The sequence below is a fragment of the Mesocricetus auratus genome, unplaced genomic scaffold (assembly GCF_017639785.1).
Source record: "Mesocricetus auratus isolate SY011 unplaced genomic scaffold, BCM_Maur_2.0 Super-Scaffold_2245, whole genome shotgun sequence".
Taxonomy (NCBI): domain Eukaryota; kingdom Metazoa; phylum Chordata; class Mammalia; order Rodentia; family Cricetidae; genus Mesocricetus; species Mesocricetus auratus.
The window spans coordinates 44,217,551-44,245,321 of record NW_024429180.1 but is presented as its reverse complement, the minus strand read 5'-3'; the positions used below and the strand labels follow the sequence as shown (position 1 = coordinate 44,245,321).

General features: G+C 41.6%; 1 protein-coding gene across 5 annotated transcripts in view; it reads left to right on the top strand.

The window, feature by feature from the left end:
• The window catches only part of Enox1 (ecto-NOX disulfide-thiol exchanger 1), a 557,937-nt gene that overhangs the window by 88,579 nt on the left and 441,587 nt on the right, over positions 1-27,771 (top strand). The window contains exon 1 of one of the 5 annotated variants that reach the window (XM_040758120.1): positions 21,718-21,829. The exons of the other annotated variants lie outside the window; for them this stretch is intronic. The gene's annotated coding sequence lies outside the window, so the exon portion shown is untranslated. Of the gene's footprint in view, positions 1-21,717; positions 21,830-27,771 lie in introns of those variants that run through there. 5 annotated transcript variants of the gene reach the window in all.

Here is a 27,771-nt window from a genome sequence, read left to right as displayed (position 1 = left end):
TCCTTGTGAGTCTAAAGTTCTATATGTAGCTTATCTCTTATCATAACTAAGGAAAACTATAATTATAACTATCTGTCTTCAACTCCATCAAAGACCACAGAAGGATAATATATAAACACTAGGATTGACAGAGACATCTTACTGCCTGGACAGTCACCCGAAGTTCCTCTGTAATGTTGGGGCATCCATCTTCAGCCCATAGGCCACAATGTGTCTGGAACACTTCTCAGCAAAGCAGGAAATTTCAAACTGTCCATCTGCATTGGCAGTCTGTCAGTCATTTGTCTTTGTCCTGCAGAACATCTCCTAGACTCTTCCATGAAGCAGGAACCCTGTAAGACTGAGTTCAGCAGTCACTTTTCTGTGGGTCCTGCATGTCCAGATTATACAACAACCAACAGTCTAGGCAAGAGCAGTTTCTTGCCCAAATGGCTAATATTGCCACGTTGAAAGCAAACTCCATAACGAGTTTCTTCGATGCCCATTTTCCTCTCAGACATAATTGGTGCTGCCAGGAGTAGACATTTCTCATTGTCAAGAAAAACCCTAAACCATTTAAAATGCCATTTTCTGATGGTCTTTGAGAGGTTTGAAGACTATCTGTCTCAAATACATCTCTATATATCTAGAAAACCTAACTTACCTAACTATAAGATCTGACTCTTATAAGTAACTATCTATAGCCTGTATTCAATTATGCATTACGTTTTAAAAGATCAGTATAAGCACAATACTTAATCAAGAGGAGAAATATACATATCACAAATTTGACCTTGAATTTGTATCAATAAATGAAAAACAATACCCATACCATAATTCCCCTTTTTACCATTAAAAGGAGATTGGTTGTGATCATTAACCAATTATAAACAATCCCATTTAAATGAAAACAAAGATTTATAAACAAGATGGGAATTGGGACGTCGCTCATTCCAAACTGCTTCCTGCTGGAAGGGGGCGCTGTTCATACCATGGGGATCATGACAAAACTCAGAAACCTGTATAAATCCATATTTTCAGGGTCTGTAAAGCTGCATCATCTTAGCTGTTTCAATTGTTGGAACACCTGGTCCACTGCTTCCGGGGGTCTTGGTTCGTCAAACCACAGAAGCCTGGAAGAAATCCTCAGCTTTTTATGTTCTGTGGAAACATAAATTAAAACTCCTTTTCCGAGTAACATATCCTTATACTTAAATTTTGAAGTCAAGGCATTTTCAAAAGATATAAGTTGAATTAATTCAGCAGCATTTATAATCAAGTGTACTTTAGCATTTGTTCCTTCCTTAGCAATCAAAAAACTGAAAAACACAATAGCATACAGTATCCAGACTCTCTGTGTATTTTCCATCTTTACATGGCTTTTTTATTTATCTATTATTACTTTATTTATTTTACTTTTATTTATTTTTCTTTGAGACAGGATTTCTCTTTGGAAATCTGTCTGCCTCTGCCTCTGGAGTAATTCCTACCGGCGTGCGCCACCACAACACCGGCTTTTGTATTTATATACCACTTTGTCATTTCATTTTCTCTCTCAATCTCACGTATATTTTTAAACACACTGTAAACCTTTAGAGGTTTTCTTCATCCAAGTCTGACTTTACTGTAAATCTTTATGTTTTTCTGGCCACGTGTCTTATCTGTAAAACCGCGGCTGTTTTAAACTGCTGTTTCAAGATGGCGGGCGTAAGTGTGATTCCAGCTTACCGCCTTAGTCCATGCTGACCTCCAGCAAATGCTGCCACTTCCAGCTGTACGTACACCCCTTTAAATCGTTAGCAGAGTCTCTTAAAACAACCTTGCTGTTTTTTTTTTCTTTTTATGCCGAGTCAGGAAGACTCCGGTAAGTGAGCCACGTGAATCTCGGCTTGTTGATAGCAAAACAGAGCACACCTGAGAAAAATGCTGCTACCAAAAATCTGTGCTTCTCTCTGTTCTTCTTTTTCTAAAATTCCTTTAAAGCTTTTGTCATTCTGCGTGGGAATTCATCATCCCACTCCTGATCACCATTTTGTTAAGAGAAGCTTTCCTTGAGAGGAGCCTTCCCGCCAGCCTGGTTCCAGAGCCGCTTCAATCCCAAATAAACACACAACAGGCTATATTCATTATGAAGCTGTTGGCCTTGCTTGTCTCTTACTGGCTAGCTCTGCTTTAAGTAATTACCCCATAATTGTTAATCTAAGTATGTCTCTTACCGGAGAATAGTTCTGGGCTCCTACCCCCATGGCGGTTACATGTTGACTCTCTTGTGTTTCTCCTCCCAGAATCCTCCTGGACTCCTAGCCCCACCTATCTAGATTCCTATTGGCCAGCAGTAATTTATTAACATATACACAGGACTTCCCCAACAAAAGACCTCAAATAATGAAAACCCTGTAAAAGTCATAATATGAAAAAGTTCTTGGATGGAGCTGATGGAAAATCTCACTTCAGAAGCCAGGGCACAAATGTAACTTTCCAAGGGTTTTCTTTGATTACTTGTTTTGCCTCTCAAATAGAATCTAGACTTAATTTTGCTGAGAAGCTATTTCCACTTGTTAAATTCATTCTTGGTCTGAGTTATGACATGGAAAGGAGTAAATGACAAATAGAGTATTATGAGTTCTGCTACTGAATGGCCAACTAAGTGTCATTTAGTGAAGAAATGTGGGCATCATCACTGCCTTCAAGTTATATTCACCAAATATCATGGTGTTTGAAGTCAGGCTTATAAATACTTGGTTAGACTGAGTATGTTAATAGTTTAATAATTTATAGTTTAAGTTTCTAAAAATCTGCTTGTTTTTTTTCCTCAGTCTTACTTGTAAGCAAGACTGACTATTATTCTGCCAAAATAAATATTCTTGATGCAGATCCCTCAGAATCATCTTTGTACCTCAAAAACTTTGTGCTTTGAAGAGAAAGTAGAGGGTGGAGTGATACATGCTCCTCTGCTGTTTGATGATGTGATGTGCCAACGATTATGGGTCCTTCTCTTTCTAGCTGAGGCCTCCTGGGTACAAGAATCAAAGAGAGATCATGGATGTTTTTTCTTGCAGACTATCCTGAACCACAGACTCATGTGTTTTGTAAAAATGGAGCAGGGTTTGCAATGCCACAGGAGCTACTTTCTTTTCTTCAGTCTTCTCACTGTGAATAGGGTTAGGTTGAAAGGTGGAGACAAAGGCTGAGAATCAAAGAGAGCATGGAGAGCCATGGAAGAAGGGGAGCAAAACAGAATTACATTTTGGTAAAGAATTCTGAAAGTCCTGAGTGCAAGTGTAAACAGACAGGCATACCTTCATTTAGCATCATGTTAATATGTGTATGTTTGTAAGGCCACATAGAATTTTGATGCAGTATGTACATTTTATCTGTGTAGGTTGATTTATGGACATCAAACCGAATGGAAAAATAATGAACACAATGATACATAGCCCTAAAGCAGTCCATTTGCATGAGAATGAAAAGCTGCTTTTTGGAGCAGCTGATTTTGCCATTTTCTCTTAAATGAAATTTGGCTCATTTTTCATCTAAATATTGGAAGTACCCAGCCTATGTCAGCTTGTCAGAGATGGACTCAATGCTTAATGATTAAATTTGTACTCATTTCTGCATCTGTCCACCAAGCATCTCGGGCAATCTCCTAGTCTTATTTTCATTGTTATTCTGATTTTTTGAACCCTCTTTCAAATTTCAGTGTTGCTCTCATCTTTTAAGCTCTGAATTGGGTCTCATCAACTGGACCTCAAGTTCTTCGTTGTTCTCTGAAATTTTTTAAAATTCATTATCTTAGTTACTTTTCTATTGCTGTGACAAAACACCATGACCAAGACAACTTATATAATAAAGTGTTTGATTTGAGTTTACAGTTTCAGAGGGTTGGAATCCATGATGGCAGAGCAAGTGCATGGTGGCAGGAGCAGCTGAGAGCCCACATCTTAGTCAGCAAGTAGGAGGCAGAGAGACCCTGGGAATGGTTTGGGCTTTTGAAACCTCAAAGACCAACTCCAGTGACTCATCTTTTCCAACAAGACCACACCTCCTAATCCTACTCAAACGGTTCCACTAACTGGGAACCTACCAGAATCGTTCTTTTTTTTTATATATATTTAATAATTTTTTATTTAACTTTTTACACGTTACTCTCAGTTCCCTCTCACTCCCCTCCCCCCCTGGCCCCCATTCCTCCCAACCCTCCCCATCCCACTCCATTTCCCCTCTTCTATGAGGGATTTTCAGAGTCTGTCATATAATCCCAGGCAGGGCCTAGGTCCTCCCCCATGTGTCCAGGCTGAGAGAGCATCCCTCCGTGTGGAATGGGCTCCCAGAGTCCATTTGTATGCCAGGAATAAATACTGATCTACTCTCCAAGGTCCTATATCATTCTTATTCAAACTACCACATTCATCTTCATGCCTTCTGGGATTTTGGACGTAATTTTTTGTTGTTGTTGTTTTACGAGACAGGGTTTCTCTGTATTGTTTTGGAGGCTGTTGGACCAGCCCGCCCCTCGAACTCACAGAGATCCACCTGCCTCTGCCTCCTGAGTGCTGGAATTAAAGGTGTGCGCCACCACCGCCTGGCTTTTGTATGTATTTTTGATGTAGGTACCAAACACTAGCAGCTGTCTACCCAGATCCATTCTTAGTCCCAGAATCACAGTTAATACTACTGCTTCCTAGCTTCCACTGCAGTGGGGTGTAGACGTGTGTATAAAAGCTCCTTGTAAAAATCTTCCACAAATGCTTCTGGCTTGCTTTTCTCCTTTTTGTTGAGAAGTCCTGAAATTCAACAAGTCCCTGAAATCGTTGTCCTCGTTTTCGATATCAGAGTTCCTTGAATCATTTACATTTCTAAAGCCAATGGATCTTGGTGATTTACAAATATAACTTAGACTGCTCTGCTGGCTATCTTCTTGTTAACTTGCCACAAGGTATGGTTAGTTGAGAAAAGGAAACCTCAATTGAGAAAAGCCTTTATCAGATTGCTCTGTAGACAAGTCTTTGGTTTGTGGGGAGGGTGTTCTTGGTTAATGGTTGATTTGGTGGAGAGACACCATGATCATAGCAACTCTTGTAAAGAAAACATTTAGTGAAGGCGGCTAGCATACAGTTTCAGAGGTTCAATCTATTATCATCATAGTGGGGGAGCATGGTGGCCTGCAGGCAAGGATGTGCTGGAGGAATACCTGAGAGTCCTACATCTTTCGAGCAAGGAGAAGTAGATTGAGACACTGGGTGGTGTAGGGACACTGGCATAGAAAACCTCAAAGCCTGTATCACAGTGACACACTTCCTCCAACAAGGTCATACCCACTCTGACAAAGCCACACCTCCTAATAATGCCACTCTCTATGAGATTATAGGGGCTAATTAAAACTAGCACATTCCACTCCCTGGTCCCCATAAGCTTGTAACAATATCATAATGCAAAATGCATTTCCTCCAACTTCAAATGTCTCCATATTCTATCTGCTTTAAAGTCAGAAGTCTCTTCTGATATTCATGAAATCTGTTAACTGTAATCAACTTTAAAAATCAAAATAAAAAAGCAGATAACATACTTCCAACATATAATTACACAGGGTATACATTACTGTTCCAAATAGAGGGAGAGGAGCATAGTGAGGAAATACTGGACCAAAGCAAGACCGAAAATCAGCTGGCAAGCTCTAAACTCCGCACCCCCTTGTCTGATGTCAAAATGTTCTTCAAATATCCATCTCTGTTCAGCTTCCTTAACTGCAATACACTTCTTTCTCATGTGCTGGTTGCATTTCCTGTTATCCACTCTCCTCAGCAGGTATCCCACAACTCTGGCATCTCTGACATCTTGGGTTCTCCAAGGCAATTCAGGCTTCAATTTCACCACTTCATGCAATAACCTCTCTGCTAGGGTGACACATGCCTGGCCTCAGAGGTTTTCCTTAATCTCTGGGCAAATACTATAGCCCTTTTCTTCTATCCTTAACTCTAAAGCCAGAACCACATGACTTAAGCTGCCAAATTTTATTATTTGCCAGGGCTGGAACATAGCCCCCTCGTTCAATTACATATTCACCAGCTTTTCATCCTTTTCTGCCTAAGATTAACCGTCCTGAAACTTGCTCTGTAGACCAAGCTGGCCTCAAACTCAGAGATCTAAGATCCTCTGCCTCCTGAGTGCTGGGAATAAAGGTGTATATCTCTACACACACCTCTAAGTTTTTCTTTAGTTCCTATCTACAAGTTGGAAACTTAGCTGGATGGGATCTTTCCCTGAGGCCACCACTCCCTTTATTCTGTTTCTTAATCTGTTTGTCTCCTCGACCATAGAACTTAGTTCCATTCCACTTTCTGATACTTGCTCAGCTTGCTTCTTTTCATTATAAATCTTCATCAGAGTTAACACTAATAACCACACAACAGAGTCTATACCAGGCTGTTTTGAGGTTTTTCTCTAATACTGGAATTAATCCAGAACTCTTCACTTTAGCCTCAGGCAGACTCTTCTGACAAGGGCAAAAAGCAGCTACTTTTCTTCACCAAAGTATCATAAGGCCAGTCTCTAGGCCACATACTAACATTCTTTACCTCTGAAACATCTTGATCCCCACAGTTCATCAAATCAGTTTAGCTCCTGTCTTCCATGCTCCTACCTGTTTGGCCCATTAAGCAGTGCATAAAGTATCCACAGTGCTCTCAAACCAAAGTTCATATTAATCTCCAAATAAAAGCATGGTCAGGCCTATCACAACAATACCCCACTCCTGGTACCAACTTCTGTCTTAGGGTTCCTGTTGTTGTGAAGGAAGGACATCATGACCACAGCACCTCTGATAAGGAAAATTTTCAATTGGATAGCTTACAGTTTCAGAGGATCGATCCATTATCATGGTAGGGAGTATGGAGGCCTGCAGACAGAAGTATGGAGAAACAGCTGAGAATCGTATATTTTGTAGGCAACAGGAAGTTGATTGAAACACTGAGATATATCTTATGCATAGGAAACCTCAAAGCCCACTCCCATCGCAACACACTTTCTCCAGCAAAGGTCATACCTACTCCAACAAAGCTGTACCTCCTGATACAGCCACTCCCCATGAGATTATGGGGACCCATTACATTCAGACTACCACAAGGGCTCACACCACTGTAGGTAGTTCCACCCCTACACAGATGGTTCTAGTCAGTATAAGAAGGCTGCTGAGCAAGCCATGTAGAGAAAGTCAGTAAGCATCATTCTTCCATGGCCTTTGCCTCCAGATTCTTGGGATGCCTGCCTTGAGTTCTTGCTCTGACTTCCCAGCATGATGGGACATTATCATGATGGACTTGATATTCAGATAAACCCTTTCCTAAGTTTGAATTTGGTTATAGGATTTTGTCATCACAGAAGACAAACTGGGACAATGATCTTATGACCACTTTTGATTCCCTAGAGCCTGGTTACTTTTCTCTGAAAGCAAGATTGAAATGTCTGTTCATGAGATGTGTCCTGAGTGATACTCTTCAAGTGTCTTAAACTAGAATATATCTGAACTGACAGAGCCTCCTACCTCCACTGTCCATTTTCCTGTAAGTCAAGCTGTGGCCATCCAGGTGCCCAGGAACCAGACTGTAAGCTGTGCTTTGCTTTTTTGGCTGCCACATCCTTCATAGAGCCCAGTAGTTGGCATGTATCAGCATTGGAGCAAGTTCAACCTCTTGGTCTATTTCTTCTTTTTCTCGTATTTGTCCTCCTTTCTCTCCTCCTCCCTTCTCTTTTCTTCTCTTTCTCTTTCTGGTTTTCACTAGAACAGAAGTTTTTTATTTTATTTTATTTTACATCTCCTGTCTAAGGATCATCAGAACTGGGTAATAGTTCCAGAAATAATATGCTGATAAAATTTAAAGGTTTTTTTTTTTTACCTTGTCCTACTTAGAAAGTGTTTTCCAAATCTTTAACTAGTCAGTTGCCAGAGTCTGTTACTGCTGTCTTCTTACTATTCTCTTGAACTCAATGACTTCTTTGCATTTCCAGTGTTACCTTTAACACCCCATTTAGAGTATGGAAATAGCACCCTACATGGCCCCCATTGTATCTGGCCCCAGAGTCTTGCAGTCTCTTCTCAATTTAGTGGCCAAACAATCCTGCTCAAAGGAAAATGTTGGGAGTCTGCTTGTTAGCATAATGATACAACTTCCAAGTCCACATATCCTTATGTACAAACCAAATGTCCTTCTGAAAACTCATTAATGATATCACCATCTTGATTAAAAGCCTCCAGTGCTTTCCTTTGCCCTTAGGAGTCTTAGAAGAATGAGCTCACTCCTTACTCTTAGTAACTATTTACCACTATGTTTGTAACATACTGTGTTCTCCATATCTTCTCTTCTCTTCTGTTATATTCTTAGCCAGGTAGGCCTCAAACACTATTCCGCATCAGAACATAACAGGCGCTTTGTCTAGGAGGTCCGTCCCTCCCTCTGCTCAAATTGACTCCTTCCTCTGACCCCTTCCCATGTTACCACAGCTACTGTTCTTAATTAGTTTTGTTATTTGTCTTCCCGTTCCCACTGACCATAACGTCCACGAGAACCAGGATCATGTCTGCACAGGGTGTTGCGGGGTCTCTAGCATCCATCCATCATGGTTAGCAGGTCATGGGCAGGTCATGGGCAGCACTGTGGAGGGCATAGTCACTCACATATCCTGCCCCCATTTGCCAAATCTTGTTAAAGTAATGATTTCCATTATCTAAATTACTTAAATCTAAGGAAGGCAAGTCATAAGTGGGGCTGGCTTGAGGGTACAAGAAATATATAAAACAAGAAGCAAAGGAAACTAAGATACATGGTTGTATATAGATATATGTAAAATCATCTATGACATTCATAGCACAAACATCCTGGATACCTAATCTTCCAAACAAACAGTGAACCTCCCCTAGTATAGCAGTGTCAATCATCTCTATGGTCATAAAGATGAGAGGAAAAGATCTTTTTCTCTCTTTTTTTTTGCCATAAAAAGAACCCTGGGCAAACTGTTATTTACTCACCCCTCGCTCTGTCTTTCCTGTGTTTGTTTAACAAATATTTGTTAGGTGTGATCCAGATGCTTGGAATTGAAATTGGAAGGGGGAAAGGAGCTATTATATTAGTTGGAAAGCAGACACCTAAAATCTAATTATAGGACAATATAGTAAGCACTGCAATTAGCAATTTGTACAAAGTAGTCTGGGAGCACACAGGAGGAGGCAAATTCTGCCTTCATCTGCTTCTGGCAAGATGAAAATGGAAATGTATGTGCATGTTTTTGTGGTGAGCAAAAGATATGGGTAAAATTTACCTCTGTTCTGCTTCAAATTTAGCTAAATAATTTCTCATAGATGGTATGTTGTTTTTCCATAAAAATTTGCTTGACAGATGGAATAACTCATTGCATTTGGACCAGAAGCAGCAGAATTTCTTAGACATTCTTAGATGATTTATAAGAGAGAAGACAGACATTATTCCCATGATGTCACTCCTCCTCCCCAAACTTTCCAGGAGACACATAGGAGAACTCAGTTCCTGGACATGGGCCCTTTGACATAGCTAAACGGGGATGAATCACACTTGAGTAAGACATGAGCAGGGCACAAGTCTGTAAGGGATTTCATTAGTCAGAAGAGTCATGTTGCTGAGAACCAACCCCATTCATCTTGGGCAAACTTTTATGTGGCTCAACTTTAGAACCTCCTTTTGCCTCATTAAGCAAAATAACAGAAATGAACTGACAGTGAGTCTAGAAAGATATGTCACTTCTTTTTAGTTCCAGTTTTGTTTTTCTTCCTGTTTAGCTGTGTGTGTGTGTGTGTGTGTGTGTGTGTGTGTGTGTGTGTGCGTGCGCGCACGCCCACAGGTAGGTGGGTGGGTGTGTACTTGTAGATGTGCAGATAGAAACCAGAGTGTCTCTCACTGAACCCTGAGCTTGCAGATTCATCTAGTCTAGAGGCCTCCTGTTTCTGTGTCTTCAACACTGCAGTTACAGGTGAGCCACTATACTTACTCATCAGGCTTTTAAATGGACTCTGAGAATCCGGATTCAGACTTCCACTACAATGCTTTATCCTTTGAGCATCCCCCCTGCTCCCTTCTTTGGTCTTTCATGTTTTCCCTCCTCCCTTTAAATCTCTCAGCAATGTTCTAACACTAGTTGAAAATTTCTTTGGACACTGATGATCAGAAGTAATTGATCGTGCGTTTATATCCCATCTGCCATTTACCTGGAGAAATTGGAAGGAGCTACTTTAAATTCGCTAAGCCTTGATTTCCTCATCTGAAAACAGGATTCCTAATCAACTATTGCCTTACTTACTTTTCTGGTCCATGTGATACAAGCAGCTCAGTGGGGCTGTTTCCATAGGAAACGGTGATGGTCGGAAGGGGGTGGTGACGAGTGAGCATCTGTCCACATGCAGAAGCTGAATTGCATTTTATTTGGGTCTTGGAACAGGAAGCTGAGAGCTCTAGATTGTAATGACAGGTGGCTGTAACTCTCAAAGCTACACCTCTAATGTCCTAACTGTGTCAGCCAGGCACCTTTTCTCAGAGGTCCCACAAGCTCTCCACAAAGCTGGGGGTCAGGTGCTCAAAGCATAAGCCTGTAGGGGACATTTCTCATTCAAACCATTTATCTCCACAGGCTATTTTGAGGATTAAACAAAGTAGTGAAAATAAAGTTCAGAAGTGTCTTGAGAGCTTCTAGGTTATCTTTTGTTACAAAGTCTTAGGAGGTTAGCCTTGTTTTGATCCCCCCTCCCATTAGAAGATAGGCAGATCTTTGTGAGTTCGAGACCAGCCTGGTCCACAAGAACTAGTTCCAGGACAGCCTCTAAAGCTACAGAGAAACCCTGTTTCAAAAAACTTAAAAAAAATAAAAAAGATAATTTTTCCATTGTTATTTCAACCCCACAAGAACAAAACTCTACTGAAAGAGTATGCTAGAACTCTACAGGGTGACTTTACCATTCTTAGATGCCTGGTCAGTTTATTTCTTAGTTTATGTTGACTGAGACTTCTCCTATAATTGAAGAATTCTGTTGTTGTTATGTGTGTGTGTGTTCAAGGCAGGGTTTTGTTTTGTAGCCTGCCTGTCTTGAAATTCATTTCCTAGCCCAGATTATCCTGGAACTCCTATAATCCTGGGATTACAGGGGTGAGTCACCATACTCATTTTATAATTTTCTGTCTCAAAGAGTTTATACTATTTAGTGTGTGTGTGTGTGTGTGTTGTATGTGCTTTTTGGATTTTCTAAAAGATTGTAACAACTATTCAACTATTGTGACTGTTGAGCAGGGCCTGTGATGGGTCAGGCCAAGATCTCCCCCTCTTCAGAACATCCTGGAGGCAACACAGCTGAGCTCAGCGTGGAGCTCACAATCTTAAAGTCAGATGGATACAGAATTACACATGTCCCTAATGCATTAATATGTACCCATCCACCAGCACCTTAGGAAATATAGATCTGCCATCACCTAATGCCTTTCTTCCAGAATTTCCTTTTGAATTAAGGCTTCCATAGTTCAGAGTCCCCGCTGCCAAGGAGAGTGACTCATTTCTCCATTATGTAAGCCATTAGCAAGTTTCTACTTGGGACTTAGAATACCTTGCTCTAGGGGTAACAGCAAGGTGCCAAGTGACTCTCAGCTGTGCCCTGACACTGGCTCACCTGGGTTCCCCAGAGGACCCACACTCAGCTCTCAGCTCTGAGTACTGCACAGAGACCTCATTAGCATCACAAAGCCACTCCTCTCCACTGCCTTCCTGGCAGTCACCCGCCCAAGGGAAAAGGGAACCATGGAAGAGGTGGTGATTTGCAATTACGAAGAAGTCAAAATTCTTGCAAAAAAAAAAAAGTGCAGATTGACTAGATCTGGATGTAGGGAACTATGTGGAGATTCAGTGTGGGAAATGTCATCTGAGAGAACTTGAAATTTGAGGCAGACTCCTTGGCATCAAGTCCTGTTTAAAGCAAACACCGGAGAAAATGACCTTGGGGATCCTGGGAAACTGAAGAACAAGGTGATTTACACAATGAGGCCGGAAGGGGTGGGATGTGCTTAAGTAACAGGCATCTCTAAGATGCTGTTCCTTTGAAAATGATTCCAAAGCTCAAACACTTCTGTATCTGTTATTTAACTATGATCCTGGAGTTTTCGTTGTACAATATATGCATTATAATTAGGCAAAAACATTGTTTTCCCCAACCCATAGAAAGACTTAGTGTTTGGATTGAGTAGAGCTGCAATCATGGAGGAGCACTGACTTACTTAGCTCTTAATCCTTCCTCTCTGAGGAGGTCGTATCATTTGATGTGCTAGATGCAAACATGGGAATTCAGTTGCTTCTGAAAATTACCTGTTCTCTGTAGGGTGGCAGTCCTCAGAGGACGTCCAGGCCCCAACCACAGATATAATTATTATCTCCCAATGATTGCTAGCACTAGAGTGGATTAGCAGGGCTATGGGGATGGAGGATGCTGGCTTAAAAGCCGTTTTGTTTGCCATTTATGACTACCCAGAAGGTCATCAGGATGCGCTGTATATCAAATAGACGTGGTCAGGCCTTCCTGGGAGTCAGTTTTTCACTAGTCTAAAATAGCGCTCACTCCTCTTTCCCTCAGGTTCTTTAGTTTTAGTGTCCCATCAGGTAGAACTGGTCAAGTCCTTTTATCTGGTCACTGTGGTTCTTCAGTGTTAGGTGTCAGAGAAAGCCTGGGCAAATGGCTGAGGCTCCTGCCTGCTTCACTTATCAAAGCTGATGCCGTCCAATCTCTCCCAGCATCACCAATACCTGTTACCAGTCCTGGCTCCTCTCAGCAGTTCTCAACCTGCCCCCTACCCTCAGCCTCTCAGGCCATGAGCTTCACTGCCCCCTGTCCCCCAAAAGACTCCTCTGATTCCTATATAACTTTAGCCATGGTCAGCAGCTCCTCCTCTCTTAGCTCCCCCTCTCTTCTCCCACCCCATGGTCTGGTTCATTCTACTGGCTCAGTTCAGTCTGGACCCTTCCAGACACCTCTGGCCGGTTTCTTTCTCATAGCTACAATAAACCTTCTCCTCCACCAAACCTGGGAGCGTTCATGTCCTCATTTTTCATTCACTTAGTAACAGAGATACTGTCATGAACCACAAAGTCAAGAACTTTACATTTCTTCAATGCTGTTATCAGTCATTAAAGCATTGTTTCTCAAAGAACCTAAGGGGGGAAAAGACAGCTGCATCAATAACTAAAATTTAAGATAGTTTTTAAGAAGACAGACATGTTCAGATGAGAGAAATACTTACTGTTCCTGGTGAGAACTTTATGGGGTAGGTGACATTTAAATTGCCCCCCACCCACACACACCATAACCCAAGTTCTAGCAGGTGAGGTTGCTTCCTGTCTAGATATGCATCTTCATCATTGGCTTGAGGGCCATTTCTGGAGAGACAGAAGAGTTGTTTGTCCTCAGTGTTTTATGGCACAGCTCGGTGGTTGACACAGAGTAGGAATCTAACATTTATTCATTGATTTGGCTTTGTGTCAGAAGCAGGGAATTAGCCATTCTTTCTAATGGGAAGTGAAAAGTGAGATGGTACAACCAAAATATTCAACTCTAGAAAGCAGAAGGCTGTCATCGTATAGTAGCCCTGTTATGGCTCTTTTATAGGACATTTTCCCTTTTATCTTCTTTGGCTTTCTAGACCCAAACTTCTTGGGTCCCAAACAAAAGAGGAAGTCAAAGTGAGTGAGATTTACAGTCTGAGCTTGGTGGAGCCTTCAGTCATCTTTGGAGATGATAACATTTGCTGCTTCGTCCTGGGATGAAGAAATCTCAGGAAGCCAACTGAAGTGGGTCTATTTCAAAATCTTAATGATTTTGGCCTGGTTTTGTTGTCTTTGACGTTGTCTGTTTTGCATCCAATTATGAAAGGCTAAACTAAACTCAGAAATAGCCACCACTATTAGTGTGGTGAGCTCTGGGGAGATCTATGAGTCCGGGGATAAATGCCAAGGCCTCCCTTCCTACCACTAGCTAAAACCCAGGCCTGCTTCTGTCACCAGAGAACACAGTAGGGCAGGTGCTTCTGGATTCCCCCCTTTCTTCCTACCCCACATTCTCCAGCTGGACCACAGTAATAGAAAAGTAAGACAGAGGCAGGGAGCATGTAACTTTACCCTCTGCTCTTAAGTCCCAATTGGCTTGTCACTCAGCTTTCTGTTTTCTCCAGAAGACCTCGCACAACTCACAATGACCGTAGATTCTCTAGAGTCTGGTCTTGTAGAATTCTCTACTTTTATTTGTCACACACACCACACCTGAAATGGCCCTTTGAGTACACTGTGAGCTCACAAGGACCATATGGAACAAAAGGGAAATCATGAGCCCCATGTGGCAACTGAAACCGCCATGTGTGATTCCAGCTAGTGGTCTACCTGGAAGGATCTAGAACTGCGGGGATTTCCAGACTAGATAAATTGAGGTGGGAGCCTCATCATCAATATGGATAGTACCATTCTCAAGGCCATTGTAAAGCTTGTGTGGCTCCCAAAGGTCATCTGGCCTGTAGTACCACATCCTCAAAGATTTGCTAGATAACCACCTGCAAGAACCTCAGAGTCTACAGAGCAGCCAGTTACCAGAAAGCTCTTCACCAATGTCTGCCAACTGGCATTGACCTTGTTTGCTTGTTTCTTTTTTTCTTTCTTTCTAGTAATTCCAAACATGAAGGCTGAGGTACCTATTAGATTTGATGCCCCACATTGTCCCTCTGAAATTAAGTTTGTTTTACTAGCTAATAATTCTATTAAAAACTCAGGGTTTATTTTATAAGCATGGCAACTAGCCATCACACGAAAAGTTCTCCACTGGCCCAAAGCAGAGGATGTAAAATGCCATTTCAAGTGCTAAGCTTTTTACTGATGCGTCTTGGTTTCTTTCACAGAGTTTTAGAAGTGATTTAAATCTAATTGGTTCCCCCAGGATCTCAACTCCTGTTACATTTGTGGAACATCATTTATTTATTTTATTTATTTATTCATTTTTCCTAGAGGTATCTGGAGAGAATGGGTTTCTGCTTCTAGCTGCCATGTAGGATAGGGTGATGCATGAAGCAATCATTATTATTATTAATATTATTTATTGATTATTATTATGATCATTAATCCTTAGGAACTTTCACGCGTTGGCTCAACTCTTTTCAAACTTTGAATCTTTGCTGTTTCCTTTTTTTGAAAAGCCTTCCTAATGTTAAATTTCATATAGAAACAACATTTATGTCCTAGCTAACTTTCAGTTGGACATAGCCTAGAACTTCTGAGAAGGCAGTTTCAACTAAGGGATTTCCCTGATCGGATATTGGCCCTGTAAGCTTCTCTGTGTGTATTTTGATTATTAGTTGATATGGGAACTCTAGAAAGTTGCATTCCTCCATGGTTTCTACTCCAAGATTCTGCCTTGGCTTCTCTATCCTTTTCTTCCCTAAGTTGTTTGGTAGTAGTATTTGTCCCATGAAACTAGAACAATTTATAGTTGCAACTCCCACAGGTAGCAGGCCGGTGTCAGCTATGACAGAAAGATAAAGACAGACAGACACATAACAATAAAGGATAGAACTGTCTTGATAACACACACCAAGTATGGCTCCAATAAGCCAGCTTCATGTATGTCTAGATGCAAAGCAAACACCGTGGAACTAAGGTTTTTTAGTGGCCAAAATTCAAATGTTCCTGCTATGTAAGATGCTGTGGGAATTCGATCAGAAACTGTCCCTTCATTATAATTAGTTTATACATTTTAAGCCCCACATGGAGAAGCAAATATACCATCTTGGTTCCAGCGAATGGGAAGAGGGGGAGTGGTAGCAAGCAGAGCTTTTCTACTAACTTTTTGCTTCTAAATGTTTGTTTTAGATTCTTGTCTTCCAAGCCCTATAATCTAACAACAGAAAAGCAGACTTGCAGGGTTCTTTTTCATAATGACTAAGAGGCTCTGGCTTTGGAGCTTTACTGTAACATTGCAGCACACAGAGCTTAGCATAAGGAAGCATGGCTGCATAGGCATTGGTTTCCACAAAGCATGTTGTGGAGAGATCTTCAGGAACCAGATATGATGGCTGGATGCCCAACACGATGGGCTGCTGTTGACTCGGGGTAGAAACAACATCGGCAGCACTGAAGTTCATTTCTCCTATGGGGGGAAGGTCAGTGTTTTGAAGTCTGGGTTGAGAGCTCTGACTTCAAATATTAAATGCTTCCTGTCCTAAGCATAGCCTGGAAGAGTGACAGTGAGTTCTGAACCTTCCTCTTCGATTAAGGGTCTCCTGATTTGTGTGTGTGTGTGTGTGTGTGTGTGTGTGTGTGTGTGTGTGTGTGTGTGTGTGTGTGTGTGTACATTCATTGTAGTGCAAGTAGAAGATCTGCTTAATTGCAACCTGCTGTTCTGTTATTGGTTGGACAGGACTTGTCCAAGCATAGAAAAACTTAATTTCAGGCTTAGCCAGCAATGAAGTTAATAATAAAGCATATTTATTGAATTTAAAACAGCAAGATTCTTGCTAATTCATTTAAAAACATTTCCCAACATTTTCTTCCCAAGAGAAAAATTTATGTTTCTGCCAAATGGGATGAGGGCCAGGCAGACTGATGCCTTCCCCTCGCTGTCCTGAGGGAGACAGTACAGGGCAGATGAGTCCAGCTTCAGTTTTCCTTTGTCATTACCCAGCTGTGGCCAGGGCAAGTCTTTGTCTCATTGGCTCTTAACTCTTCTCGTGGGTAAAGTACGAGGTTTGGATCAGGTGAGTCCTAAGGCCTTCCTTCGTCTAACATTCTGTCAAAACTAAACATGCAAACAGTATGAAGAGAAACACAAAGGAAGCATTCGAACCCCAGGCTTGAGGAAGGGCATTTTCTGGAACATGGATACTCGCTCCTCTCTCTGCAGGTCAGCCCCTGCCTTGCTCATGGTGCTCAGAAACTTGCATGCTTCTCTTCATGCCTCCACTCTCTTCTCTGGAATGTTTCTTTACAATTCTCTCCCACTTGCACCTCCCCCGCCCCTCCCTGTCTCTGAGGAATAGGCGTAGTTGAGATTTTTCAGGCTGCTGGAGGAGTTATTGATGAAACCTGGAATATAATTTCCTGGGTTATTTTATCCCATTTCCCAGGATTTGTTTTTGTTATGGTTTCAGTTTTACTATGAAAATAATTTATTTTAGCTTCTGGGTTTGTCACGATGATAGGCATAATGGTGATACTCACCCCAAGTACTTCTTCCTGATATGCTCAGCTGTTTTTAATACTATGAATAATAACTTAGTTAAATCCTCGTGACAATGCTGTAAGACATCTACTGTAGTCACAATCACTATTCCTATAGGAACATAGATTCTGGAAGGGTAAATAACTTGCCCAGGTTTTATAGATACAGGAAAGCTAAGATTCTGTTTGGGGCAACCATTTTCTAATGTCGGCCACTCTTAGGCACTTGGTCTTGTTGCTTGTCCTCTAAGGCAGATGTGATGTGTCTTCTTCATTGTCTTTCACCCCTTGGTGTCAGTAAAGTGCTCAAGGAAAGCATACTTTGTGTAGAATTGAATTAAAGAAATACCACCCTATTTGGAGATCATAGCTAACCATAGCTTCCAGACAAGAAACAGTCCTCATAACACCTTCAAGTGTGCATGTTGAGCAGTGATGCACTTATTATCTGTGTATGTTCACTTTATGTGTGAACTCTATGAATTAATTTAATCTGGAGGTTTCCATTTTAATAAAGTAAGGTTGGAGTTGAAGGAAGCCAGTTTGAATTTTGGTGCGGAGACAGACACCAGTGTATTATTCAGACAGAAGTACAGATGAGCTAATATACAAACCAGGTGGAGATTGAAGGAATAGCTAGGCACAGAAGGTCAGTGAGAACTGTATTTAGTTATTAGAAAAAAGCCTGTACGGTTCTGTTTGTCTGAGCACTGCTGACTTACTTTGGGATATAGTGAGCTTTTCAATTATTAAGAACATATGACACAGGAAAGAAAGATCAATATGTTTATACTCCTGGCTCAATATTTCCACCTTATTGGTGGTGAGAGAAGGAAATAAGAGAGCTAATTTCTTTTAGCTTTGTTGCCATGGTTCAGAGTTAATAATGTCTTATAGGATAGATATCCCATTAAGAGCATAAGATATATTGTTTATTCCTTATGTTCTCCTATACCACACCTATCTGATAGTCATATTTCCAGCAGTTCCTCCGTCTGGAACACACACACACACACACACACACACACACACACACACAGACGCCATGCTCATGTGCGTACTTACTGTTGGAAAGCCTTTTTAGGGATAATTGAGCCCAGTTGCTTTACTTAGCAGATGTAGAAATACAGCCTCAAGCAAACAAGGGGCCTAACCAAGGATTAGGTAAAACTCTACAAATAGGAAACAGCAATTTTACAATTTGTATACTGTTTACTCTGTCCATTCACTTTGTGAATATTTTGAGATCTTTCCTTCCTTCCTTCCTTCCTTCCTTCCTTCCTTCCTTCCTTCCTTCCTTCCTACCTTCCTTCCTTTCTTTTTTTTTTTAATGTGAGACTTTCGGGTGAGAGCAGTCTTCACTGGCTGAGAGGTGCTCCTTGGCACTCCTAGGCAATACATGTGCGCTATGAAATAGCAGCTTCAAGCACCCGGGGATTATTCATGGGCAATCCTTTGAATATGTCAGTGGTGTGAACTTGTTCCTTCCTGGGTCTTCTGCTTCCTTTGGGAAAAAGCTGCCGACCATGGAAAGACTGGAGATGGAAGAATATTGCGTAGAAATCTGGGCTCATTCAGTGTAGCATTCAGTGTAGCAAATCTAGTGATTTAAAAAAAATTCAAGGAATGCCTACTTTTATTCCAGCACCAGATCTAAGTTCACACTGATAGCTCTAAATCAGAGAGGAATCTTCTTTCCACCCACTGTGGTAATATAGTAGTCAGGAGAAAAAACAAGAACATTTTTGAATGCTTTCAGATATAAAGGGTATTGGTGCCTAAAAGAATGAGCTTCAATTCTCCAGGGTGTTTACTTCACAGTCATTGTCATTCCCTGGACACCTGCTGTTTGTGACAGCTGATCTTTAGACCATGAACAGACAAGTTTGTTGTTAATGTGGGAAACTGTCAGCACAAAGAGACTTGATGTCCCTTATTAACTTTAAAACAGTCTTTTGTATGTGGAAATACCATTATTAAGGTGGTTGTTGTGTAAGGAAGGGGTCATGGGAAATGTAAGAAAATGAGGGGAGATAAATAGCCTACATGAAATTAGTTATGTAGACAGTGTACTGTCTGCAACTTCATTTTTATCTGGCCTAGTACTTAATATCATCCTCATTGCTTACGGGGGACTTGGAATCAGGAGGTGAGGTCATTTCACCCTGATGACATAGCTGGCAAGCAACTAGGTCTAAGTCTGTATCTGAAATTTTTCAGTCCAGGATCTATCTATTGTATGTACCTGATGCTGGTGGCCCCTAATTCTCCAGTTGACACAGAGTAGGTGTTTACTAGTTTTCTCACTCTTGTGACAAAATCCCAACAGGGGCAGCTTTGGAGGAAGAGATTTTTGGGGGCTCCTAGTTTGAGGGTGGTCCATTACTCATCTTGGCAGAAATCCTGTTTTATTGCCTTGTCAATTCTGAATTAGAGAAGTCCAGGTGAGTGAGAGTCATAGGACAAATTCTCCTCAAATTATGATGGGGTTATGCCATGCAATACCTATAGTGAATTGAAAAACAATGTCTGAAGTGAAAAAGGATTTCATTCACCTACTCATCGAACATCATAGCTTAGTGATGGTGCTCCTTAGTGGATAGGGTGTTCACCTTGGAGGTCTCCTCATTAGCTGGGCACCGTGATGTTCCACTGATGACTGGCATTGCAAGAGAACATTGGCACACACATTGCCACCCCTAGAGGACATTAAAACTGAATACCCAGATGCTATAGTGTGTATAATTTGGCCCCATCATAAATTGAACCCGCCATGAGTCAAGGATCATCTATCTATAAAGCACAAACAGAACAGATAGTGAGCAGTGTACATTACAAAGCACAGACCACCCCGTCAAAAGGGTTTGAATGCAGTTTCTTTCACCATGCATACTGTACAATTTGTACATTGTAAATCTCTTTGGGTTTCTATTTATCTAATAGTACTTATGTCTGATTGTGAGAAAGAAAAGACAAAAGAGGTAAACAGTGCTTTTAACAAGAGAGTGCGATTTTACAGGTGCCTCCTAGTGTTTTCATAGTATCAAGTGTCACACAAAGATAATGGGACATTTAATGTGGACTCTAAAGATAGAAATAAGGTGCCGAGGGCTGCAGTTTTCATTGTAGAATGAAGAGGAGTCAACATTTCTAGTTGTGACCACACAGCTCTCAATTGCTAGTGATAGGTGCCATTTCATTTTGAATCCTTTTGTTCCCAACCTTTGAAGTCACTTTGAGATGTGGTGTGTTTGAAGGGACTCTGTCAAGATTGGCTTATAGGCAAGCACGACTCTGGCAGGCCCTACCCTTTTCTCCATTCCTGTGGCTTTGCTAAAAACCATTAGATTACATTCCTAAAACTAGACTCCAAAATCCATTCCCTTATCTGGCCACTTCTTCCTTCTGAGACTGACTACCAAATACCAAAGTGCAGCTATCCAAGTATTGAAGTCCAGCAATCAAAAGCCCTGTTTGGCTCACTTAATTAACATACCCAATTAAAATTAAACACCTCATCCTAACATAGGGTTTCCTCTTGTTCTACCATTTTTTTATGTGACACGTTTGTCTCCTCTTTATCCAGAGGCAGTCCTTTGTCCTCTGGGACAAAGACCCCCTTCCCCTCTCCCTTGTTCCCTTCCCTTCATCCCTTGTCCCCTGTCTCCTGTCTTTGTCTCTTATTCCCTGCCCACTGTCCCTCTGGGGCAAATAAATCTCCTTTGTGCTGAGAACTTGGACCTGAGAATCCTGGGCCGATAAGTGCCCTCTCAGTGTTGGCTTCTATCTTGGATCCTCCTTGCTGTATATGCTCTGCTTTCTTCCCCCAACCCCTGCATGTGTGCTTGTTCATGCTCCAGGCCTACCAGCCACAGCCCATCCATGACACTGCCTTAATAAAACCTCCCGAGGATCAGGGTCTTAGGACAGACAGATCCAGTGTAGCTGGGTTACTTCCAGCTCATTCCCATCAGCTGCTGTTCTTGCACTCTCTTTGGAAATCCATCAACCCACTCTGCCAAAAGAGGAAAGAACATTTTAATGTTGGGAGAAGGTAGAGTTGGAAACAGTACATGCCCAGGCAGCAGAACAGTTTCTACAGGGCAGAATACACAGGGAAATATGACCTGGATAGAGGATCTTGGCTTGACATCCTAAGCAGTTTCAGAGTGATCACCTGACTGTTCCTGTCATGTCAGGGCAAATGCCAGTTCTCATGAAAGCATTTGGTTAAGACAATCAGTGGAGGAGGAGACTGACTCTCTGATGCCACGTGTTTAGCCCTGATGCAGATTTTTTTCTAATCTAGACTAGAGGTCAGTGTACAACTGGCCGGGCTTCTCAAAAGCCTCTCCCCTGGGCTCTCTTCTTGTTGTAATCTCAGTTCAGTTCTTGTGGGAACCAGTAAGGGCTGTGCCTCTGTGGGGCGGTGGTTATAAGGAGGAGTCTCTTGGAAAATACTGGTGAGAAGCTGTACAGAGGAAATGCACAGATGAACAGGAGACAAACAATCCCCACACAGAGGGACAAAACGCATGACTCACAGGGCAGAAGTTGACACCCCCTCACTGTTTCCTTTTCAGACTAACAATGTCATAAGGTGGGTGTCCTCAGAGTTTCCAGGGAATACCTGGTAGGTGAGTGATGGAAGCCTTTGTTTAAAACTTGCCTATGTCATATGCAGACAAGACAGACCCTCCAGGCTCCCCATGTCTACCCTTAATGTTTGCTCTCTTTAAACTGGATTGAGTTCTTTCAAGTTAATCTGTCTCCTCTAACTACTCTTTTTTTTATGATTCTTCTGTGATGTTTTATGTATACATATGATTCTTTGTGACAATCTATGTAAAATATTCTCACTTATGTACAAATTATTGTAGTTTTAGAAAGTCTAACTACTCTTTTAAATGTTACAGAGACAAGATCTGTGAACTTGTTGGCTCTAGTATTGTTCTCTTCCTAAAATTTGTTCAGTGTTTTGTCTTTTTTTTTTTTTTTTTTTTTGGTTTTTGAGACAGGGTCTCTATACATACTCCTGCTGTCCTGGAACTCATTAAGTAAAACAAGCTGTACTAGACCTCAGAGATTTTCTTGCCTCCATCTTCCAAGTGCTGGCATTCCAGGTGTGCACCATCACATCCAGTTTGTGCTTAGTGCCTTTGTGTGTGTGTATGTGTGTGTGTGTGTGTGTGTATGTGTGTGTGTGTGTGTGTGTGTGTGTGTGTGTGTGTGTCTGTGTTTGCTTGCAGTTGTTCACGTGTGGATGATTGACAGGAGTCAAGCTCAGTTGTCCTTCAGGCATCTGCCTTTTCTTTTGAGACAGAATCTCTCAGTGACCTGGATTCATCAAGTAGACTAGACCAGTTAGCTGGACACTGACCTACCAGCATCCCGTTGTGCTCTGCAAGATTCTGGGATTACAAGTGTACACCACCGTGCCAGACTTTTTCATTCAGAAAAGTGAGCATTTCACTGACTGCACTATTTCCTCGACCCTATTTTTATTTCTCGTTCTGAGACAGGGCCTTGTCATGTAGCCCTGACTGGACTAGATATGTCAATGTGACCAGGCTTGCCTGGAACTCCAGGCGATCCCCGTCCTCTGCCTCCACAGTGCTTACGTGAAAAGAGTATGCTCATAGTGCGGCCTTGCTCAGTCCCTTCAGTGTTCTCTGAGAAGGTAACCGTAAGAGTTCCAGGCGAGGATATGTATACAGACCCCACGAGGCCACTGAGTCCTGGTGTGTCCTTTGCCATGTGGATTTTCCATCCATGCACTCCCCAGGAGCATGTTGCATGAGCATGTGCAGTAGAGGCCTGTTGTTGATAATTTAAATGTCTATTTAAAAATCTGTGTCACACTGCACCTTAATATTTGATTTTCTCTCTGTGAGGCTGGCTTTGGTGTTAATGATTTTTTCATTTTCTCAACCACATTTTATGGATTGTTTAACTAGCACGGATGACAGGACGAGACTAAGGAGAAGGACAGAGGAAGGTGGCAGCATTACCCTTCCCCAGCCTTTGCCTCATGCTGTAATGTTCTCACATCAAGACCAGAGCTTGCAGGGCACCCTGAGAGAAATGTAGAGGTGCATGGTACCCAACTTGGTTTGGGGTGAGGCAGCCTGGGTGACTGACTGTGAGACCTTAGTGCGATTTCTTATTTATCCTCACTCAGCCTCCTTGAAGTTCATGGAGACCACACCTGTCCCTTCTCCTTGGAAAACTGGTGAAATTATTCACAGTTACAAAACTCACTATATTGAAGTTACATGTATTTACATATGATCACATACATATATTCATATATAGTCATATACATATATGTTTGTTATGCACACCCACCAAGGAAATGTGCTGGTTAGTTTTTTTTTTTTTTTTTTGTCATCTTGACACAAGCTAGGGTCATCTGGGAAGATAGAACTTCAATCCAGAAAATAACTTCATCACACTGGTTTGTAGGTAAGCCTGTGAGACATTTTCATGGTTAATGATCAGCATGGGAGGGCCCATCCCCCTGTGGGGCAGGGCCACCCCTGACCTGGTAGGTGGTCCTGTGTTATATAAGAAAGCAGGCTAAGCAAAAGATGGAGAGAGCAAAGCAGGAAGACAGTGTTCCTTAATGTTCTGTGCTTCAGTTTCAGCCTCCGGGCTCTAGCTCATCTCCTGAGCAGACATTTTCCATGGTAGGCTGTGGTAAGGACATGTAAGCCAAACTTATCCTTTCCTCCCCGACTCGTTTTAGCACAGCAACAGAAAGACTAGAACCAGAGATGAAGCAAACAAAACTTGAGTTCTTAGATTCAATTCTTCTCCACAGTCAACATTCAACTCTTAGGGCGCATTGACACACCATTGTCACCTGTCAATGATTTACCTATGGGTCCCTTCTTGGTGTTGCATATTTAAGAAATTTGGACCCAACAGTGACACATTTATCATTGTGGCATCATACACAATATTTTCTGCTATGAAGTCCTCTGTGTTCTGTCCATTCATCTGTCCTCCACAACCCCTGACAACCATTACTCTCACATAGGTTATGTGATCTTTTGTCATTGGCTTCTTTTCCTTATGCAAATGAATTCAGAGTTCCACCATGTCTTTAAATGGGCTTAAGAATTCTGATGTGATTCCCCTTTCCCCAAGCTTGATTTTAAATATACACTGTATTCAACAAACATCTCTGATAATACCTTTGTTGTATTTTCTTCATATACTTATCTCCCTCAGATGTTTTCATTTTTTTCTTCGTCCTTTTCACTAGAACAACAGTTTAGTGGGAATGGAGTTCCAGTCTGTTTGGGGTCCAGGTATTGTGCTTCTGCATTTCTGCATAGTAGGTGCTCAGCAAATGTTGTAAGAGTTGCAGGCAGTGAGACCTGAACATTAATTCCCTTTGGCTCTAGCCTTCTCTCCTCCTTGGTTTTAAAGGTGACAGACTCTTTCATTCACTTTGCTCCAGATTCCCAGATTTTGTTCAGAGGATGAGAAGCAGAAATTCATGTTAAGTCACTGAGTCTGGGAATTATTTCTTGTTCACCTTTGGCTTCTGAAGCTCTGTGGGTTGTCTTCTGATTTAATGGGCCCCAGGTGAAAGGCTGTTTGAAGCATCGGTGAGAACCTGTCACATGGCAAGAGAGAAGGCAGGCAGTAGAAAATGATTAAGGGAGACTAGCAGAAAAGTAGGTTCCAACATTCATTGAGCCACACATTGTATTCAAAGCTGTGTATAACATAAAATGTGAATTAGGGGACAAATCTGATATAAAATGAGTGAGCACACACAGCACACAGCACTACAGGGATGGAGGCAATTCTTTAGATATTCGACTCATTTACCAAACTGTAGTGTGATCAAAATATAGGCCAGTTCTGGGGAGAAATAATACAGCCACTGTTTGTGGCTCAGTGGTGCCCTTGGGGGCACAGAGAGACCTGCAATTTCATTATTGGTTTTGTAAGTAGCTTTCTTTAAGGCTAAGAGACTTTCTGGGAAGGCCAAACCAAGTGAAGCTGAGTTAATGTTCTCATTAAAATGTTAAAGAGACCTTATTCATGAACGACCGAGGCTGGACTTGCTGCATCCTTATAATAAGACTGAAATTGTAGAATGGTGGTCTTCATATAATTAGGAAACCATATGCCTAGAAAACTCAAAATGAAATTTAAGGAGAATCAGTTAAAACACCCTACCTTTACTCTAAATCCATGCTATTAGAAAACCTTGCTTGTTGCATGGTAACAAATGCAGGTCTCATGCTTTGCCCCTGCCATAGTAAATGTAGTTTCTGGGGAATGGTCTAAAATACCAGAGGAGGAGAAAAGTCTAGCCTAGGTTCATGGCTGGTATTCCCCAATCAAAAGACACTTATAAAAAGTAAGACAAACAAAATCTTAAAAATTTTTATATGATAGCGGAGACTTCATACAATAGTGACTTCAGACTGTTGTTAAACTGGTGGGTTTTGTTGTTACCTAAGAAGTGGGTTTGGGCAAAGGAGTATGATCTCCTGGTAATAAATGGAAGGTCTACTAAGCGCTTCGAGTCTTCTGGGTACCCAATATCCTTGGCTTCTTTGATTTGTATGTAGAAGGTTTATCTCTCGTGTGAGGGTCTTGCGATCTGCTTCAAGAAGTCAAAAAAGTCTTTCCCAAGTTCTTTCGGGCAAGAAGGACAGGAGAGATGACAGAGGCCTTCCTACCGCTGCTGTTTTTCAAATGCAGTGTCACTGTATTTGGGGTAATAGCCTTCAGCACTATTAGTTGTAAGTAAAACTGGTGACTTTTAAATATTTAATCCTACCCAGATCAGACTTCTGCTGAAATACGTATGCCCTCAATGGTTGACTCAGTAGGTTTCTGAACTGCTTTGATAGAGGTGTGATGCTTTCAGTCCAATGATGATATGGATGCTAGTGTTAAAAAGAACCTCTAGTAACTTCTGTGTACAACTGATGCTACGTAGTGAAACACATGCTTTTAATTACAAATCAATTTAGAGTAACATGTAACAAACTTCCAGGCTCGTGCTTCACTCTTAGTTAATTGACAAGTAGTATCTTGCAGCCACTGGGAAACTGCTCACCTGTCCCCTGGCATTCAGAGAGTAGCTTCCCACAGTTCTGTCTGGCATGGCTCAACAATCTAAATGCCCTTCTCTCACTAGCCAAAGTAGGAATCCAGTAGTTGATGTGGTCTGTGGAGCAAGTGCATTCTGGGGAATTTCTTAGTTGACTGGAAAATGCCTGTGTGTGGTGTTCTGGCCCTTACTCCCACCTTTGAAGAGATGTAGCTGTATGATGAGACCGTGAATGACAAGAGACTTGAACAGCATGACTTGGAAACAATCAGAAGCATTTGCTAATGCACCACAGGACACTGTATTATTTGATAACATTTGTCTGCATTTTAGATTTTTTTATTTTCAAATTTGTCTTTTGAATATTAGTGGTCACATCTGACTGCTTAGTGTTGCTGCCCATTCTAGTGCAATTGTATCCTAAATCCTGTGTTAGTTTATCATTAGGGGACAGTGCCAAAAACCTAAGGAAAATTTTCCAAGACCATCAGTGTAAATTATTATTTTCCTCAACTAGGCTATCTTAAAATTTATACTGACCAGTGTGTTGATTGCTTGGTTACTTACTCATTTCTCCATCCTATACAGACTGTGCCATGTACTGTGTCCAGCTGCTGGGACACAAAAGGCCAGCAAACTGGATTTTGTCTGAATTTTATTGATAGTTCACAGGTTGACTATGAAAGATTAAACTACTTAAGGAAATCCAAAATTGCTTTTCAGCAATTTAAAGACTATGTGTGAGATTGCCGTATCGTAGCCTAAGCTATAGTGTTCTTCTTCCTAAGTACATTTGATATGAAAAGTGTTACCAGGCATTTCTGGATTATATACACTCTTTATGTTTATTAAGCCGTACCTTGTGAGGTTTCCTAATGGGACAGTAAGGGAGACTTCTCCTGTCCTGTATTGTGCCTTTGTCAAGGACCACTTTGTAAGCTCCTGTTGATGCCATTGAGCTGCCTTGTGTGGGGGCGGGGCATGCTTCCCTCATCCCAGCAGGGTGTGGGGATCTGCACTAGGAAGACTGAGACTAAAGCCAGGATTGCTTTCATTGGTGCCCTTGGGCAAAACTAGGGAGCAAGTGAAACCCTTTGCTTAGTGTATGTCCCCTCCTTATGACTTTTAAGCACAATAGCTAAATATTCCAGGTTTGTCCTACATCTTTAAATGCCATGAAAATGCTACACTATTGAATTTTTTAAAGTCTCCCTGCCTGGACTGTTGACCTGACACAGGCTAGGAGGATTCCAGAAGTTCAAGTATTGTGTTGACATAATGGAGGAGTCCAGCATTTTCCCTGTCATTGCTAAGCCGTGTGTTTGGCTGGACTGGCTGCAAGCTAACAGCAGGAACTCACTTCTGTGAAAGGCAAGAGAACATATAATAGAACAAAAATGTGGGCATAGTAGGGGAAAAAGAGAAGGTGGAAAGGAGGCTCAGAGGATATCTGATGT